The 20,931-nt window shown below is 43.4% G+C and overlaps 1 protein-coding gene and 1 long non-coding RNA gene across 7 annotated transcripts in view; one reads left to right on the top strand and one right to left on the bottom strand.

The window, feature by feature from the left end:
- Positions 1-20,931, bottom strand: part of FGFR1 (fibroblast growth factor receptor 1) — a 112,136-nt gene that overhangs the window by 60,460 nt on the left and 30,745 nt on the right. The gene's annotated exons all lie outside the window — the stretch shown is intronic.
- LOC309331625 overlaps positions 154-20,931 on the top strand; it is a 76,381-nt gene continuing 55,603 nt past the window's right edge. The window contains exon 1 of the long non-coding RNA XR_014151911.1: positions 154-502. This is a non-coding gene — a long non-coding RNA (uncharacterized lncRNA). The remainder of the gene's footprint in view (positions 503-20,931) is intronic.

Raw genomic sequence — 20,931 nt, 5'->3', positions numbered from 1 at the left:
CTTGTAAAGAAGCTGGTAAAATGCGGCCTTGACTATGCTACCACTCAGTGGATTTGTAACTGGCTGACTGACCGAACCCAAAGGGTGCTCATCAATGGTTCCTCTTCATCCTGGAGAAGAGTGACTAGTGGGGTGCCACAGGGTTCTGTCTAACACCCCAGAGGACAGGATCACACTTCAAAACGACCTTGACAGATTAGAGAACTGGGCCAAAACAAACAAGATGAATTTTAACAGGGAGAAATGTAAAGTATTGCACTTGGGCAAAAAAAATGAGAGGCACAAATACAAGATGGGTGACACCTGGCTTGAGAGCAGTACATGTGAAAAGGATCTAGGAGTCTTGGTTGACCACAAACTTGACATGAGCCAACAGTGTGACGCGGCAGCTAAAAAAGCCAATGCAATTCTGGGCTGCATCAATAGGAGTATTGCATCTAGAGCAAGGGAAGTAATAGTGCCACTGTATTCTGCTCTGGTCAGACCTCACCTGGAGTACTGTGTCCAGTTCTGGGCACCACAGTTCAAGAAGGACACTGACAAACTGGAACGTGTCCAGAGGAGGGCAACCAAAATGGTCAAAGGCCTGGAAACGATGCCTTATGAGGAACGGCTAAGGGAGCTGGGCATGTTTAGCCTGGAGAAGAGGAGGTTAAGGGGTGATATGATAGCCATGTTCAAATATATAAAAGGATGTCACATAGAGGAGGGAGAAAGGTTGTTTTCTGCTGCTCCAGAAAAGCGGACACGGAACAATGGTTCCAAACTACAAGAAAGAAGATTCCACCTAAACATTAGGAAGAACTTCCTGACAGTAAAAGCTGTTCGACAGTGGAATTTGCTGCCAAGGAGTGTGGTGGAGTCTCCTTCTTTGGAGGTCTTTAAGCAGAGGCTTGACAACCATATGTCAGGAGTGCTCTGATGGTGTTTTCTGCTTGGCAGGGGGTTGGACTCGATGGCCCTTGTGGTCTCTTCCAACTCTATGATTCTATGATTCTATGATTCTATGATATGAGTAGTTTACCACAAAAATAACACTTAAGGGCGATGCTTAATACTTCCTTTTCCAGCCACCATTACAGCAACATCCCAGAACAAAACAGGCTTGAAAAGCAACAATGTGCTCCTTTACGTGGAACCCCGTCAATTCAAATTTGTTAATCAAACTTTAATTCATTAAACCGCCAATGAAATGGATTAATGCTTGGTTTACAGCTGCAATTTTAAGATCAGGATGAAGGCACAGCACCCAGCCCTTAGCTCCTTATCTCTAGAAGTTGAAACAAACAGTGACCTCGGATCATGAGGCTGGTTTGGATGAATAAGCAATGAGAGATACACAACAGAGTTTAAAGTAGTGAACACACAGAGGCTGCATTCAGAATCAAGGTAAATGATGGCTTATCACGATACTGGGAACAAGCCACAGCCTCACTTGCCATGCAACACTAAGCCAAATCATGGTGTATTGAGAACACACAAGTGTACAGGCTCACAAAGAGGAGATTGTGATTCTTTTGGCCCTTCTGCAGTTCTGTGGCTGCTGTTGCGAGTTAAGCAATGGTTTGGATTTGCATGTCACCGAAACCCAGGCTTGTGGTTTCCCTCTTCTAGGCAAGCCATTAGCTGTAAACCAAAAACAAACCTTGGTGACAGTTTGTGTTTTGCCTGGAGTGGCCCCAAACCATGAGAACAGACAACATGCTAAGCCAAACCATGGATTAGCTCACTGGAGCACAGCAGCACGGCTGGAGGAGGAGTAAAGCAGTAGGGTTTTCCTCTCTAAGTATCTGCGTGTTCATGCTAAGCCATGGTTTGGCTTAGTGTTACATGTGAACCAGATGACACTGAGCCCTGGACTCACATGTGCCCCTTCGCATTTCAAGATGAAAAGGAACATACTGGAGCCCAATATTCTTGGTATACATTACAAAGCATCTCCTGCTCCCTGGTTTACACCAAACTGCAAGACTTCACCATTCAAATTTCTTTACAAAACCTTGTCTGTGACTGTAACTTTTTCCGCTGAGTCCTCTAGCTTCTCTGTGGTTCTTCTTATGGTCAATCCCTTCATACCCACAGGGACTAACAAGGATGCTGCTAGTTAAATGCCTCTTAATCTCTCTGTGTCTGTGTCTGTCTCTCTCTCTGTGTAATACTGGTATATTAAGCAGTTTTAGCCTTTTCAGTTCCCAAAGAGACCTGCTGTCCTCAAACAGAGCTGTCAAGGGCATCCGATTCCTGATGTACCCTCCGCCCCTGCAGACAATGTCTGGGGAAGAGCACCCCTCCCAGAAGGACATGAATTATGTACCCCGTGTTCCAAAGTAAGATTTGAGGGCCTCCTATTGCAAACATAAACATTTGACACCATTTGAGCATTTAGCAATGCCTGGATGCTTTTTTGATTTGCAGACATCAGCTTCAAGGAGCACAGGTGGGGTCACCATGTCTCAAAAGTCAATGAAGCTTCCCTTCCCAGCACTGTTCTGTACGAAACTGCCATGATCAATGCCTTTTCTCCCTGTGATAGACAGCTGTTCTCTCCCAGCACCAGCTGATGAGACAAGGAAGTCAGAGGGCAAAGGCAGGCCACAGAGTGCAGGCTGGTCAAGAGGCACAGTGGGAACGCAGAGAGAATGTCGTCACAGGTTAATGACCATATCCAGCTCCACCAGCCCCTCCCGCAGAAGGGAGACAATGCCATCGAAGCCAGAAGGTGCAGCCTCAAGGTGCCTTAAATGGATTAGTGGTTCCAAAACATCTCTGCTCACCATCTCTGCTCAAGGGACTACTTCATAGTGTTGCTTGAAGACCAGTGAGATATGGTTGGAAGAGAAGAGTTTGGATTTGATATCCCGCTTTATCACTACCCTAAGGAGTCTCAAAGTGGCTAACATTCTCCTTTCCCTTCCTCCCCCACAACAAACACTCTGTGAGGTGAGTGGGGCTGAGAGACTTCAAAGAAGTATGACTGGCCCAAGGTCACCCAGCAGCTGCATGTGGAGGAGCGGAGACGCGAACCCGGTTCCCCAGATTACGAGTCTACCGCTCTTAACCACTACACCACAAACAGTGTAGAAATAAAATTGTCAAAAAATTAAAGTCACAGCCACCGCTGCCACATTGTCCTCAGAAGCCAGCAGCTACTCAGCATCTTTTCTCTGCAGCTCCACAAATGAGGTCTTCCCCTCTTTCTTTGGGTGCTGACCATTCTCAAAGAAAGGGTCATCAGAGTCCCTGGGCTGGCAGTGGAGCCTCAGTCTGCTCTTCAGGTTGCCTAGGTGACGGGCCTACTTCCTCTTTGCAAGGTACCAATCCTACACTGGAACTAAGCCAACAACAGTGGTACCTCGGGTTAAGAACTTAATTCGTTCTGGAGGTCCATTCTTAACCTGAAACTGTTCTTAACCTGAGGTACCACTTTAGGTAATGGGGCCTCCTGCTGCCGCCACGCCATTTCTGTTCTTGTCCTGAAGCAAAGTTCTTAACCCGAAGTACTATTTCTGGGTTAGCGGAGTCTGTAATCTGAAGTGTCTGTAAAGAGCCGACTGGACCGACTGCAAGCACACCAACATGCCCCTTCCCTTCCCCAAACCCTTTGAGACAGGCCAGACCCAGGAGAAATGCTGTGGCTTTTTCACTTGGGCACGCTAATTTAGGGGAATCCCCTTTGATCGCTGGGCTCCATCAGGCTCCAAGGGCTCTTTGCAACTTAGCGCAGCAGCCAGGTGCAGCTCTGATCGGAGCAGCGCACAGTCCACTGGTGGCCAGAGACGCCAGCCCCCTCCTCACAGATCCTCCTCTGGCGGCTCTTGAACAAGCCTGCCCCCCCTCGCCCCCTTCCCCATTTCCAGCAATTGTTTAATAAGCCAGATGATCTCTCTGGGCTTTTGTGTTCGCCCCTATTGTGCAGAAAGACTCAAGAGACGCCTCAGGCAGATCCAGGCCTCTGAGAAAAGCTTTCGTCCTTAACAGAGCCTCTGGTAATCACCAGACAGTTCGCATCTAGGAAATTACCATAACACTGGGCAGAAAGCAGGACTCTTCTCTCATTCCCACAGATTTTGGGGGGTTGGCAGGAAGGGGGGAACTGGTAGGAGATAGGAAGAGTAGACTAGTAGTATTTGTACTTTTTAAATAAACTGTGCCTGCTTTCCTATTAAATGCTATCAAGAGTATACATATGACCAACAGGAATTTAAGTAGGCATCATTTTCCTCTCTGTTCTGTATTTGATACATGCATCAGTTTCTATACTGCTGCACTTAGTTTTCCACCAAAAACGACATTGTTCCTCTCACTGTCCACAGCATTGAAATTATGTAATTTATGCAATCAATTATGTAAACTACAATGTCATTACATTATCCCACCCTGTTCAGCCACAGTGCTAGACTGATTTCCATTCTGGACATGGAACGAGTAAGAGAAATTCAGCAATCTCCACTCCGGTTTTCCTTGGAATTCACCAACATCGCTAATGACCCAGCATGTCCCACTACTGGGATTTGTGCAATAATAATGTCAGCTGTGGGTTGGGGGAGGAGGGAGAGGAGAAAATGCCACATGTGCCTTGAGCAGGTTCTGGCACTATGGCTTGTCCTCTTCATCTGAGCCCCATCCACATGACTGCCTAGAGGGGGAGGTGGAGAAGGAAGGAAGAGACTCCTGCTCCCTGTCGCTCTTCCAGTGAGGAGCTGTTTCCACTATTCAGGGGTGCCCTGCTGCCGGATGCTCTGGGTGGGACCCTCTTCCCATGCCTAATTTGTTTGCCTCTGGGCAGAATCCACACCACCTCCTAGAGCAGGTTTTCAAGCTTTTTGGGTCCACGGTTCCCCTGACCAACTGCATTCTTTCTGCAGCTTCCCTGTGGGGCTTAGGAGCTCAGTTATGTTCCCCTTGCCTGCAGAGCCGGCAGCCCCTCACCCCTTTTCAAACACCCTCCCTTGCGGAGTGGTCCCTCAGCCCCCTCTCCCTGGGACTCCTCTGGGCAACTGCAGCTGCACCCCCCTCCCGCCCCACAGGGGCCTGGGAAGCACCCAGGGTGGATTTGATTTCAATCACTGGTCAGTAAGACTTGATTTAAATACTTGTTTTTTTACAGAAAGACTCATTCTTGCTGGTATAATCTTAATATTTACAACCAGATTAAAGGTTTCATTTTTAGAATAATACATTTTCAGAGTAGTTTTTACAGTTATACCAAAAATTACTGATTTCATGATACTAGTAGAAATACATTGACACATAATTAAATTATTGTGAGGTTTAAAAAGTTAAATGTTGATATTTGGGCAACTTTTCTGCTGTACTTTATTGGAAGGAGAAAAAAAATCATTTCCTTAATAACAATTTAAACAATTTATTTAACTAAAACAATAACATAGAATATGTATCCATGTGTGTTAACTGATGTGGTTAAACAATTTTTTAAAAAACAACAACAACCTTAGACTGAATTTTAGCACACATGAAAAACTTAAAACAAATCCTTATTTCCTGATGAATAGCCTTTGGACTATAATGTAACTTAAATTGAAAACTATCTTTAGAAAGACTTTTCCTCCAAAAGCATTTTATTTTAAAAATTGATTTAAATTAAAAAACTGTTTTTTTATCTTTAAATCATTGATTTTTATCCACCCTGGAAACACCCCCTGGCCATTCCCACAGGCACCATTTGCCTGGGGAGCTTGGCAGCTGCAACAAACAGCTGTGCAAGCCTTTGGGAGGCAGAGACTTGAGAGGGCATCAGAGGAAGGGAGGGAGGGAAAGAGGGACAGAGGTCAGTGTTGCCCGCGGCACCCCTGGCCATCATTCAAGGCACCCCAGGGTCTTGGAGAAAAGGGGCAAGGTGAACAAGGATTGTTGTGACTTCTGCTCCTCTCACTGCTTGCTTGCTGGAGGACAGGTGGGTAGGAGCAGCAGCAAGGCCAGGAGGTCCAGGGCCTCAGCAGGTGCCCAAAATAATGCCAAGTCGGTCCCGGGGAGGGGAATAAGCAGCAACACGCAGCAGAGCCAGGAGTTGGCAACTGGGCTCCTGCAAGGGCATAAAAGTCAGCCCTCCTGACTCTCATCCCATGAACAGCTATAAGAGTTGGGAAGTAGAGTAGGAAACATTGTGAGGTCTATAAGTTCAAATCTCACCTATGCCACAAACTTACTCTGTCAATGTGGAAAGCCACCAGCCAGCATCTCAGATATCTACACTTGCAGCTGGTAGCCAAAGTTGTGTGCTGGAGATGTTGTTGGCTTTCAGCTCCAATCAGCTTCAGCCATCATGGTCTATGGTCAGGGACGATGGGAGTTGTAGTCCAAGAACTCCTAGAGGGCACCCCACTGCTAAGCATATTTGTGAATGTTAACATCATGCCACATCCGAAAAAGGAATGGCTGCAAATCCGTAAGATGCAGACCCTATCTGATTAAGAAAATCCAGCTGATAATCATAATTTCTATGGTGTTATTTCATGAAACCCAGAATTCCAATGTTGAATCAACTACAAGACATACACAGAGTATAAGATATGTAAAGAACAAACTAATCGAAATGTGGACAGGAGCTGAAATAATTTAGATAAATCCTTCAGGTCAACAAAACAGGCCAGAGTTTCTCAAACTTGGGTATCCAGATGCTTTTGAACTACAGTCCTCATCATCCCTGACCACTGGTCCTGCTAGCTGGGGAGGAAGGGAGTTGTAGTCCAAAAACAGCTGGAGACCCAAGTTCGAGATACACTGGCACTAGGCACACACCATTCATTTAAATGACACCCCCCTCCCCAAAAGAATCCTGGAAAGTCGTTTGCCCCTCACGGAGCTACAATTGCTAGCACCAGTAACAAACTTTTTTTCTGTGATCATCATAATGGTTTCCAACCTTATGGCATTGTTGTAACCATTACTGAGTTAATGTAGGCGAAATGTGCAAAATAGATCCAAGTCTACAACTCAGATTTCAGTTTTGCACTCTGAAAGCAGAATGGGGAACATAAAACCTACCTAGATTTGTGCATCTAGCTCAGTACAGTGACTGGCAACAGCTAACATAAGGGTAGAAGAAGGTCCCTGCTGTATCAAATCAAAGTCCTAGCTAGCAGAGATGAACAAGTGCTCCCCCCCCCCCTTTGATTCAGTCCCTGATTTAGTCCAGATCAATTCAGACCCAATTCAACTCAGACTATGAATCCAAAATGAAAACTGAAAATATGAATCATTGTTAGTTCCATTCATATGCACTGGAAACCAAAAGAGTCATAACTGCAGCTCCCCATTTCACCACCCTTCTATGTGCTCCTTCTATGGGATTGTTTTACACTTTTGTAACATTTTGGAGAAAGGCTGTCTGGCATTCTTACAGAGTGTTCTGAGATGCAGACTGGTCTGAATCAATCCAGGCCTGATTCAGATTCAGTCTGGAAACTCAATTTAGTTTGGAATTCAGCCAAACTGGTTGCACAGTCCTCCTGTCTAGTGTTCTGTTCTCATGGCAGGATGCTACAGGACGCACACAAGGAGCACTGTCCTACCTGGAGATGCTGTCCTTGCCTGTAACACATGTGATGGCCTTTCCCTCTTGCCACACCGTTAATGCTTTGCAATACAGAGACACTCAAACCTCTTTGCAGCATCTGGTGGGGCCACTGAGGAAACAGGATGCTCAGTTAGAGGGACCTTTGGTTCGACCCAACCAGGACTCTTCTTAGGTCCACCCCTGCCCTTTGCTTCATATTAGGACGTAATGGGCCAGTGAAAGCACAAACCCATTGTTCTCACCGAACCCAATGAAGCAGGAGAGGCCCGGTTTATCCATATAAACAAAGCTTACGTAAACTCACCCCAGGGCAAACAAACAGGCTGCCGCATGCTCTTTGCGGCCATTTACACATACTTCAATGACAGAGAAATTGAAACAGAGATGATTGATGGAAACCACAAAAAACCCATCTACACTGCATCCCCCAGGGGATTTGGCAGAGGGTGTCCATTAATACACAGTGCCTGAGGCTGAAATACAAGAGCCTCCGCCTGCTTGGAGTACGCTGGGGCACACACAGCCACCACAGGGCTGGATGAAAGGGGCAGATTCTTCCAAGAATAGTTACATAATGGTTTTGAAACAAGCCTAAAAATTACAAGCGTGATGTAACGTCCAAAAGCTCTGTGCTGCACTTCTGGTGAATTTTACTGCAGCTTTGAAATGGAATTAAATCTGAGTTTAGTCTGGTTAAGGCCTGACCAGATGGCAAAACTCAACAGGTTCTTAGAGCTGTCATTAGCTTTCCAGGGATTTCGGCAGGAGGGGAGGGGGAGGGGGAGAAATTTCAGAAGAGGGGAGGGAAATAAGACCCCCCCCCCAGCCCAAGCCCAAGCCCAACTCCAGGTGGGAAAAAGCCTGAGAGCAGAGACCTCATTGGCAAAAGAGAAGGGGGGGGGTGTTTGGGGGTGGGGAGAGGAGAAGCACTAAGATTAACCTTTAGTCTTTCAGTATTTATCCAGGGCCTCAATACAGGCATTTTTCAGGAACAGATTTTTACTTTTTTTGCATGCAAATGGCCCTGTGCCAGACTAGGCCATCTGAATGTTAAAAAACAAAACAAAAAAACCACCCTTCTGCATTCAGGGCCCTCACAAAACAGTGCAAACTGCTGTTATTTGCCAGGACGGATTGCAATAATGCAGCCAACAAAGAGATGCAGCCAACAATAAAGAACTGAATAGCTGAGATCAGCAGGTCCCCTTGCCGGTTGCCATGGGAACCCCACCAGGGCTTACTAAAGGTATTTCCTGAAGAAAAAGCACACACATGCCCAACAGCTCTGCTAATCCCAACAGGAAGCGCTTACTGGGCCTCTGGGGACTGGCCTCTTTCTAGGGGGGGGGGTCCCCTCCAAATTGGCCTTTCCTCAAGGCTAACTATGATCTGTTTGCTGGGAAGTGGCTGCAGATTGCCTTATCCAAGCCCCCGCCCCCCCAGCTCCTTTTACACAGAGACTCATGCACACAACCTCTGTCTCTAGTAACAGCAAGCAGTTTCAGTGCTTGAGGTCGTCCTGCGGGAGGGCATCCTTCACTCTGCTCTCCCTCACAACACCGCCTCCCCACATTAGAACATGGACACGGTCTGGTTTATAAACTCCAGCCTCTGCCAAATATTAATGAAGGGAAGTTGTTGGACACATGAGAGTGCGCAAGAGCAGGAGCTCAAGGGCAAACAAAAGTTCACAAGAGTTGGAGCAGGAGTGACAGTCCAAATTATGTGGGAATGGATCCCGTATTGCCAGGGTGGGGGTGGGGGTTCAAGAACCTTTCAGGTTCTCATGAACAGAGGGTGGTCCCTTCCTCTGTTAGCCAACTTCTTGTATCATAAACAAGTTTCAAACTGTGTTCTGGGGACACCCAGTGGGTTTGGGGTCTTCCCTGGAAGCTTATTAGCCATTACTCCATGATAAGTTTGGCAATGGTGAGTAACCTTCCTGAAAGCAGCTTGCCTGCCGTGTGAAGTGCTGGGGAAGATGCTCGAGGCACATGTTTCACGCAGCAGTGAGGCCACAACTGTTCCTTGTGTGAACCAAGGGTGTCCTTTGGCAACAGGCGCAGCGCTTACTTGATGGCATGTAGTGACGAGTATATGTTTTGGGACTACAATTCCCATCATCCCTAGCTAACAGGGCCAGTGGTCAGGGATGATGGGATTTGTAGTCCCAAAACATCTGGAGGGCAGAGTTTGCCTATGCCTGGATTAGACAGATTCAGGGAAGAGGAGAAATCTAAATGGTGATGTGCACCCCTCCAGGTTTACAGGCATTTTAATGCGCATTGCTCTGAACACATTTTTGTATGCAGCCTTCCTTTAATACAGTCATACCTCGGGTTGAGTGCGCTTCGGGTTGAGCGCGTTCGAGTTGCGCTCCACGGCAACCCGGAAGTAAGGGAGCGCGTTACTTCCGGGTTTCGCCACTTGCGCATGCGCAGATGCTCAAAATGACGTCATGCATGTGCACAGGCGTGCCATCGCTAGTTACGTTTGTTTCTGGATGCGAACGGGGCTCCGGAACGGATCCCGTTCGTATCCAGAGGTACCACTGTATACACTTTTTTGCAAGCTGCATTCCCTCTATATAATGCTTTTTGCATGTTATTTTTATTAATATACACATATTATGCACACTTTCCACTAATATATGGAATTCTAGACACCTTTTGGTTTGAAAAACTGCACAGCAATTCAAGGCATAGCCACATTTTTGTTTGAATTGTTTTAGGAAGTGCAAATGAGGTGGAAACACATTCAAATTGAAACTAAACTCAATTACTCCCCCTTCCCATCCCCTATCAGTCCACAGAATGCAATGGGCTGGTCTGGACCGTGCAAAGCCTGAATTACAACCCTTGCAGATGCCATTCCAGAGGAACCAAGTGCTTCCCTCTGTCTAATGGCATAGGGAGAATGCTAGGCAAAACGCAACAGGACTGCAGGTCATGGGGTTGGCTCTTTGAGAATCACAGTCTTTGGGCTAAGGGAGTTGAGCCTGGGAGAGGCAGACTAGAGGAAGAGACACATATGGCCTTGGTCCACCTCCACCCTTTGTTCGGGCAAGTTTCTGCCTTGACCTACCTGATACAGATAGCTCAGAGAAGTGGAAGGGTTTTCTGAAGGTAGCAAGCATTAAAAAACCACTGCTGTAAATAATTATATGCGCTCATGTACTTCATACCCATCAACTGCCCGGGGGAGAGGGGGGGGTAATCCCATTTTTTCTTGCAAGAGGACAGCAGCCCAAATGGCTGCTGGGATTTGGGGCTGCACTTTTTCAGACGCATGAGTGTAGCACTGGAAGATGGTGTCCCAGTTTTGGGCTGCTTCATATGGGAAGATATGGTACTTAGGTGTGCATGAAACAGGCACAGCCCGGACCCCTTTGCTCTACATGTGCATGCAAGCGAGAGAGAGAGAGAGAGAGAGAGAGGGCGCAATAGTGATGAGATCTAAATACTTAACCACAATACTCTTAACGCAGTAGTCCACTCTACACACAAAACCTGCTGCAAGAGAGATCTAAAAGCACTGAAAGCTCCTTTTAGATCCTATAGGGGAGAGTGAATTCCAGTTTTCTGACCTTAGTCACTTAGAATACTTCTTTCTCATTTTGCAAACGTACTTCTGCTTTTTGTCAAAACAAAATAAAAAAATTCCTTCCAGTAGCACCTTAAAGACCAACTGAGTTAGTTCTAGGTATGAGCTTTCGTGTGCATGCACACTCATACCTAGAACTAACTCAGTTGGTCTTTAAGGTGCTACTGGAAGGAATTTTTTTATTTTGTTTTGACCATGGCAGACCAACACGGCTACCTATCTGTAACTGGAACTTCTGCTTTTTGTGTTCATCCACAGGACAAGCCTTTGAACCAAGCCACTATTATTCCTACTTTACAAATGGAGAGTGCAGCAGACATGCCCTAGTCCTCTACAAAGGAACTGCAAGGACAAAGTCTGGCTCAACTGGTCATCTATTGGACATAGTGGCTGGGCTTGTGTCTAATGTTGCGCAAGTGTTTCCATTTGCAGAATGGGACTTTCCCACCCTTGTCTCCTCCTGCACATGCCCCATGCCCTCCCATTGCACAAGTGGAAATCCTTGCACTGACAGGACAGTTGCTTAGCATTACAGGCTACCACTGATTTACACGCGCCGAACTGATGCACAACCGTACATGCGTGCATTGCAACAACCCAGAAATGGTCAGGAAAAGGGGCGGGAATGGAGAAATGGAGCATAATGGGAGCATAATGGGCTTATACATGCTCTACCATCACATGTAATGATGTGGAACACAACCCCATGTTTCCAAAGACAACACTGTGAACGACTCCACAAGATCATGTGTGTGTTTAGAAAGAGATAGGAAGGAAAATACAGACAGATACTGGTCTTCTCATGGGCAACGTTCCCTGTGAGAGGTTGAAGAAATTGGGTGAGGGACAATAGTAAAATAATGTACCTGGGAAAGGGGTTTGTGTGTGCATGCCTTGATCCTTGAGCCTGGGAAGTCTTCATGTTAATCAATCCCCTGTTTGGGGTTTTGCTACTTCACAGTGCTTTGATTGATCTGTTCCACTTTTATTTTTTGTATTTCACTATGCAGGTCCCTGCTTTGGGAGCCTTTATGGCTGAAGTGAAGTGTACAAAAACAGCAGAAAGAACAGCAAATCAATACATGAATAAATAATAGGATGAATTTGAAGGAAGAGTGGTTGAGAAGAGACTGGCCTAGCACACTCATGGACATTACTTTTTATAGACTTCTCTGTAAAAGGCATGGCTTCCAGTACCTTTCTCATGTTTTATGGCATATCATCGCTCATGGCAGCAAGATGCTTTCCATTTTTCAACATTAATAGCAGTGAGGGTCCATGCTGGGCCCCTGCAGAGGTCCCTCCTATCATGGACTCCATGGCTTGAGCTCAGTGGCAGGACTTTGGGACAGACGCCCATGTCTCCACTCAGCAGAATTAGCAGCAGCCCCCCAAGTGCAACAGAGCTAGCTTGTCTCACTTACTTCAAATGCAGCAATCAATATACATTACCATCTTAAGAGGGAGCCCCTGTAGGATCATTAAGTCCTTCTTGAACTGGGAGACTTACAGCCTGGGGAACATGGAACAAGGCTGCCTTCCTAAGCTTAGCACAGGGGCAGTCAACATGTTGTGGACTACAACGCCCATTATCCTTGGCCACTGGCCATCCCTGCTGGGCTTATTATGGGAGTTGTTGCTGAACGGCCTCTGGTGGGCTCCCCATGCCTGACATAGGTTGGACAACCCACATCTCAGTATCAAAGGAAGGAAATGCGGTTTCTTTGCTAAGCGGTCTTTTCACGTGCACTTTCCGCATTTCTTGTTTAGTGTGGCAGCAGGAAACTACCATATATGGACATCTCCTAAGATTTGGAAATAGTTAAATATACTTTGTAGAAAGGGTTAGAGAGGGTTTTGGAGCAGGGTTATCTAGGGGCAAGATCCAACTGAGAATGAGCTTATTGACAGGGGAAGGCATGCCGAATACTCCACATCATCTCAAATTTCCAGTCCAGAAGAAATATTTACTCTGCAAGGACTGTATACATAACACCCCCTGTCCCAGCTGCCCACTGGGCATCTGCCTGTGCCACAGAAACCAGGAGGCACAAGTCCAAACAGCCTGCTGAAACCATGCCAACAAAAAGGAGTTGGAGGGGAAAGAAATAAAGGGTACCCTTTAAAAAGTAAGGGTATCACAACACAAGGTACACGCCAATATTACAAACCACTCACATTTATATAATGAGATTTATAGAATAAATATTCCCACATATAGTAAGCTGCATTAAGGCTAACTGACACGGAAAAACACACATCATATGTCGGCTAGTATGATGTTTCCCAGAATCCACAAACCGTCAGGCTGCTGGATTTAAAGGCACATATCCATGGTCCAAGAAAGGATTCCAGAAAGCTGTGAACCAGAGGAAAGAGGCCTCAAATGTATCCAGGATAGGGCTAATGACAGGTACTGCCACTGACCTCACTTATCTCCAGGTAAGCTATAGACCAGCAGACTACTCTGCAAGGCCCACAAGAAGAGGAGAGTTGTCAAAACATTGCCCCAGCTGCTAAGCACAATCCTCAAAAAAGCATACTACAGATAATTGAAAGAATATTAGAATTTGGGAAAGTAGCCGGCTTCAAGTTAAGCAAGAATGAAACCAACATTATAGTCAAAAATATGACCAAGCAAGAAAAGGAAGAACTACAGGAGATATCAGGATTAATAACAGTAAATAAGACCAATTATTTAGGAATTTGGCTGACCGATAATAATAGTAATCTATTCAAAGATAATTACATAAAAAACTGGAAAGGAATCAAAAGAGATTTAGAAATCTGGAATAAGTTAAGATTATCACTTACTGGCAGAATAATGGTGGTTAAAATGAACGTGTTGCCGAAAATGATGTATCTATTCCAAATGATACCGATAATTGGAAGAATGGGAAGTCTTAGACTATGGCAAAAAGAGATATCCAAATTCATATGGCAGCATAAAAAAACCAAGAATTAAACACAAACTTCTAATAGATAAAAAACATAGAGGTGAACTAGCACTACCTGACCTAAATTTATATTACGACACTGTCTGTTTAAATTGGCTAAAAGAGTGGATTGTATTAAAAGATGGTGATTTGTTAGATCTAGAAGGATTTAACAATTGTTATGGTTGGCATGCGTATTTAGCTTATGAAAAAGGGAAAGTACACAGGGGATTCATGAACCATGTCATAAGGAAATCATTATATAAAACATGGACAAAATATAAGGATCTCCTAGAACCGAAAACATCATGGTGGGCATCACCTCTAGAAGCAATTACAATAAAAATGAAAAATATGGAGTTAGAATGGGCCACATATAAAGATCTGATTATGGAAAAAGACAATAAATTGGTAATTAAAGATTATGAGGAAATTAAACAACACCTTACGGGTTGGATCCAATACCATCAATTGCATGAAGTGTTCAGGACAGATAAGAAAAAAAGGTTTCTCAAATGAACCTTCATTATTAGAAAAAGTGTTATTACAAAACAAAACCAAGGTAATGTATGATACATTATTGGAGTGGGAGGTCAAAGACGAACAGGTCAAGGAGGTAATGATCAAGTGGGCTTTAGATATTGGGAAAACTATTAACTTAACAGCATGGGTGAAAGAACTGAAAATTTACAGCCTGTGAAGTATTGAGGGAAAACCCAATCAAGATGTTTTATAGATGGTACTTAACACCTACCAAAATAGCTAAAATGTGTAAGACAAAAACAAATCTGTGCTGGAGGTGTGGTAAAACAGAGGGGACACTTATACATGTTTGGTGGACCTGTGAAAAAATCAAAAGCTTCTGGAACACAGTATATGACGAGCTTAAAAAAATGTTTAAGTATAACTTTATGAAAAATACAGAAGCTTTTCTACTAGGGATAATGGACACAGGTATAGCAAAAGAAGATCAGAAAATATTCCTCTATGCTACAGGAGCGGCAAGGATCCTAATTGCTAAAAACTGGAAAAAAGAAACTGTGCCAACGAAAAAAGAATGGCAAGACAAACTGTTAGAGTATATTGAACTGGCTAGATTAACAGAGGCAATTAGAGATCACACTAGACTAGAGTTTCAAAAAGCATGGGGAAAATGCAGAGAATACTTCACAAAACAGTGCCCTAAAATACATACCTGGACCTGTTTCAATTAATGTCTGCAGGAGACTTTGTGGATATTTAAGTTATAATTAGAAAAATCTTAATAATTATTTAATAATAATAATAATAAAGGAAACAGTTTATAAGAAGTAAATAAGGAGGCCAGATACAGGATATTTCATTGTTTGTATTGTTGTATGTTATGCTTACTGTATGTTATGTTCCCGTTTAATGAGGGTGGATTGTGTGTTGGGGGATGGGGGATTTATGTTACGTTGTAAATAAAATTCCAATAAAATTTATTAAAAATAAATAAATAAGCACCATCTCTGACCTTTGGGCTACTCAGAAACTGCTTTCTCTCCCCACACTTGCAGTCTCCCCTGAACACAACCTCACCTTTAATCACAGCATCAAACACAAATCAGTAGCTGATGCTCTCTAGCCCTTGGTCCACACACTATTGCAAGCGCAAGATTTACATAAAGTGTGGGGTGGCTCACAGAATGCAGAAAAACAGGAAGAATGAGAAATGTTAAAAGCTAGAAATGTCCAGAGGAATGAAAAAAGGACTTCTGAGTTGTTTGTTTTTAAAAATATTATATTTCACCTTGGGGGCCGTGTGGACAAAAAGGTGATTCATCATTTTTATTAACAAATATTAAATTCCCAAACAAATTTGCAACAGAATAAGAGCTAGAAAAGAATTAATAACCAATAGAACACTTGAATGTGATCCTTTATTCTTTCTATTCAGCTGTTCTATATCAGCTATGTGGTACAGCCATCTCAGAAGGTCCCAGGGTTGATTCCTGGCAACTCAATGTAGGGCTGAGAATATCCTCGTTCTGGAGAGTCACTCAGGGCAGGCGCTGGGGATACTGAGCTAGACAGACCAGCCGTACGACTCAGTATAAGACATTTGTGTGTTACAGTGGTACCTTGGGTTACAAACACTTCGGGTTACAGAAATAGTACCTTGGGTTAAGAACTTTGCTTCATGATGAGAACAGAAATCACGCGGTGGCAGTAGGACGCCCCATTAGCTAAAGTGGTGCTTCAGGTTAAGAACGGTTTCAGGTTAAGAACGGACTTCCAGTTGACAATGTTTCTTGGGATTTCATGAAAAAATTGCTTGAAGAAATTAAGTTTGGATCTAATTTTTAAAAGGAATACAAGCAATATATTCAGAACAAAATGCCAAGTTAATTGTAAATCAGGTGATAACGGATGAATGTAAGATACAAAAAGGAACTAGACAAGAATGCCCGCTATCACCTCTGTTCTTTATTCTGGTGCTGGAAGTACTTGCAAGAAATACAAGAGAAGATAAGGAGATCACAGGGATAAAAACTGGAAAAAGTGAATTTAAATTGAAAGCATATGCTGATGATTTAGTAATTATGGTGGAGGGTACAAAAAATTCTCCTCCTAGAGTGATAGAAAAGATTCAAGAATTTGGGGGAAGTGGCAGGATTTAAATTAAACAGAAATAAAATTAAGCTGTTAGTAAAAAAATTGAAGGAAGAAGAGAAAAAAGAGTTGATGCAAAGTGGGTTAAACCACTTATAGGGCTTGCTGATCAGAAGGTCGGCGGTTCGAATCCCCACGATGGGGTGAGCTCCCGTTGCTCAGTCCCTGCTCCTGCCAACCTAGCAGTTTGAAAGCATGTCAAAGTGCAAGTAGATAAATAGGTACTGCTCCAGCGGGAAGGTAAATGGCGTTTCCGTGCACTGCTCTGGTTCACCAGAAGCGGCTTAGTCCTGCTGGCCACATGACCCGGAAGCTGTATGCCGGCTTCCTCAGCCAATAAAGCGAGATGAGCACCGCAACCCCAGAGTCGGCCACGACTGGACCTAATGGTCAGGGGTCCCTTTACCTTTACCTATTGAGATAGAAGTTCATAAAAAACTAAAATACCGTATTTTTCGCTCTATAAGACGCACCAAACCACAAGACGCACCTAGTTTTTGGAGGAGGAAAACAAGAAAAAAAATATTCTGAATCTCAGAAGCCAGAACAGGAAGAGGGATCGCTGCGCAGTGAAAGCAGCAATCCCTCTTGCTGTTCTGGCTTTTGGGATAGCTGTGCAGCCTGCATACGCTCCATAAGACGCACACACATTTCCCCTTACTTTTCAGGAGGGAAAAAGTGAGTCTTATAGAGCAAAAAATACAGTACTTAGGGATATGGCTAACAGCAAAAAACAAATATCTACAAAAGCAATTTTGAAAAAGCGTGGTCTGAGATAAAAAGCAATTTAGAAATATGGAGCAGAATGAACCTTTCCCTACTAGGAAAAATAGCAGCGATAAAAATGAATGTATTGCCCAAAATGCTCTTTCTGTTCCAGACAGGCCCAGTAATTGTGAAAGACGATTGTGTCAAAAAATGGCAGAAGAGACAAAAAGTTAGGGTTCCAGGTGGAGAAATCGAAATTGGAAACTGAACTGTTAGAACCTAAGACTAAGTTACTTTCAAGAATATAACTTGCTGTTAAAATGGAATACACAAGATGAAATGGTTAAATCGGTTATGATAAAGTGGGCACAGGACATTGGGTATAATATCATGTTTGAGTACTGGGAAAGGTTGTGGACCACTGGGTTGAACTTCACTGCATGTAATGCTTTGAAGGAAAATGTAATGAAAATGATATATAGATGGTACATGACCCCAGTTAAACTTGCCAAAATATACCATTTGTCTGATAACAAATGCTGGAAATGTAAAGGAAATGAAGGAACATTCTTTCACCTCTGGTGGACCTGTCCTAAAGTGAAGGCCTTTTGGGAAATGATATATAATGAGCTGAAAAAGGTATTTAAGTATACCTTCCCTAAGAAACCAGAGGCCTTCCTTCTGGGTATTGTCGGCCAGAGGGTGATAAAGAAGGACAGAACTTTTTTCCTGTATGCAACAACGGCAGCAAGGATACTCATCGCTAAGCATTGGAAAACTCAAGATCTACCCACACTGGAAGAATGGCAGATGCAACTGATAGACTATATGGAACTAGCTGAGATGACCGGCAGAATCCGAGACCTGGGAGAGGAGAGGGTTGAAGAAGACTGGAAGAAATTTAAGATTTACTTACAAAAATACTGTAATTTGGTTGAATGTTAAGGAGGATGCTAGATCATAAACAACTGTGCACCATTAAATTAGATGGAATCAGGATGATAAATGAGATCGAGGGAAATATAATCTTTTTGGAGAATTATTGATTATATTTAAATGAGCGGGACACAAGAATGTAAACAAGATGATAAATTGCTGGTAAAAATTTATAACGATATAAGTGGGAGCGGGAGATGTGAGGGAGTCCAAAGAAGCCTTGAAACTATGTTATGATACATGTTATATTGTTTATTATTTTTGCATTTGTATTTGAAAACCTTAATAAACATTTAAAAAAAAAAATGGCAGAAGAATATTTCGAAGCTTGTCTGGGGGAGCAAAAGGCCAAGGATTAAACACAAGATACTTACAGATATAAAAGAAAGAGGCGGGTTTGCCCCCCCTCCCCAGACCACAAATAGTACGAGGCTGCATGTTTAGTATCGATTAGGGACTGGAGAAAACTGGAAAAGGAAGAAGCATTAGATCTGGAAGGTTATGATAACAGATTTGGATGGCATGCATACTTATGGTATGGGAAAGGGAAAGTCCATAAAGGATATTACAATCATATAATTAGGAGATCACTAATGAGGGTGTGGGAGAGATATAAAGACTTAATAGAACAACAAACACCCTGGTGGGTATCACCAATTGAAGCTTCATTACTCAAACCACTTGGCAAAAAAGGGAAGTGGCCTATATATAGAGACTTGCTTAAGGATCAAGAAGGGAAATGGAAATTAAAAGATTACAAGGAAATTAAAGACCATTTTCAGAGTTGCTCACACTACAGACAACTACATGAGATGTAAAAGGAAGATAATAAGAAAGGGTTTAGTTATACAACTTCTAGATTTCAAAAGGAAGTAATAGAAGAAGTGAAGCTGCTGAAGAAAGCATATAGTATTTTGCTAGAATGGGAAACAAAAGATGAGGAGGTCAAATTGGTCATGATCAAATGGGCACAGGATATAGGACATAATATACAATTTCAGGACTGGGAAAAACTGTGGAAAGTAAACTTGAAATTTACAGATTGTTCTCTCTTAAAAGAAAATTATATGAAAATGATGTATAGATGGTACATTACACCAGTACAGATCGCAAAAATGTATAAAACCGGGTCAAATATATGTTGGAAAGAAGAGACTTTTTATCATACATGGTAGGAATGTAGAGAAATTTAAAAATTTTGGGAAATGATATACAATGAATTGAAAAAAAATGTTTAAAATGACATTTGTAAAAAAAATTAGAGGCATTTATGTTAGGGATTGTAGGACAAGACCTGCCAAGAAAAACAAAGAATTTATTTATGTATGCTACAACAGCGGCAAGAGTCTTGATAGCACAAGGATGGAAGAATGAGGAAATCCCGACAAAAGAACAGTGGCAAGAAAAATTGATGAGCTATGCGGAGTTGGCTAAATTGACATATAAATTGTGGGACAAGGACAACTATGGCTTTAAGGAAGAATGGGAGCTTTTAACAAATTATCTAAAAAGACAACAAAATAAACTGGACTCCTTGGCAGGTTTTGAATAAACATACACAGATTTATTGGTTGATAACATGTTAGATAGATAATGTAAGGATATGTGCAATTTTATAACATGCAGAGAATAATATGTGCTGAGAAATCAGAGAGGAGGAGCTGAGGGAAGTCTTTGGTGGGGGAGGGGATGGAAGGAAGGGTGGGGAAATTATGTATGCGATTATATGGTTTCATAATTTGTTATGTTGAAATTGCTAATAAAAATATTTTTTAAAAAAAGAAAAAAATGAACCTCCAGAACGAATTAAGTTCGTAACCCGAGGCACTACTGTACAGAGAGCTGGCCTGGCCTGCTCTTATGTGCAAGGCAGCATAGCTCAGCGTGGCTGAAATGGCAGGCCAGGCCCAAGAAAGTCTCCTCTGGCTTGCTCTCCCCAGAGGGGGGTTTGGAGGGGTGGACGAGTGACCGATGGAGGGGGGACGGGGTGGAAAATGGAAACGTCCAGCCTTTTCCCTTTAACAACTCATTGGCCACCGTCGCATTTCAGCAACATACAGAGTAAACACAGAGGTTTTTTTACTTGTCCCACCATTTTCAAAAGAAAAAAGCATTGATAAAAAGCAGGGGGTGGTACCCAACTAAGCAGCACTTGTTCGTAATATCCATTAATTTTAGTGGGTCTACTCTGAGTAGCTGGCAGTGTATGAGAGCCCTTTGCCTACTAAGAGCACCCACCCCCAGGAGACTTACTGTATTTTTCGCTCCAAAAGATGCACTTTTTTCTTTCTAAAAAGTAAGGGGGAAAGTCTGTGCGTCTTATGGAGCGAATGCGTGGTCCCTGGAGCCGAATTGCCCAGGGGCGAAAAGCAGATCATGCTCTTTTTTTTAGAAAGAGGGAAGTGGGTGTTGAAACAAAGCCGCTAAGCAGCTGATCGGCAAGAGATCGGAGGGAGATAAGGGACGCTAGCGATAAAGGGGGCTGCCTGGGAGCGGGGAGGTAAAGACAGTGAACTTGGAAGGAGAGGAGATAGGAAGACTAAAGCAACAAGGAGTGAAATTAGAAGAAAAGGAGGA

The sequence above is a fragment of the Podarcis erhardii genome, assembly GCF_964252035.2.
Source record: "Podarcis erhardii genome assembly, chromosome: 16".
In the NCBI taxonomy this organism is placed as follows: domain Eukaryota; kingdom Metazoa; phylum Chordata; class Lepidosauria; order Squamata; family Lacertidae; genus Podarcis; species Podarcis erhardii.
This window is presented reverse-complemented; position numbering and strand designations above follow the sequence as displayed.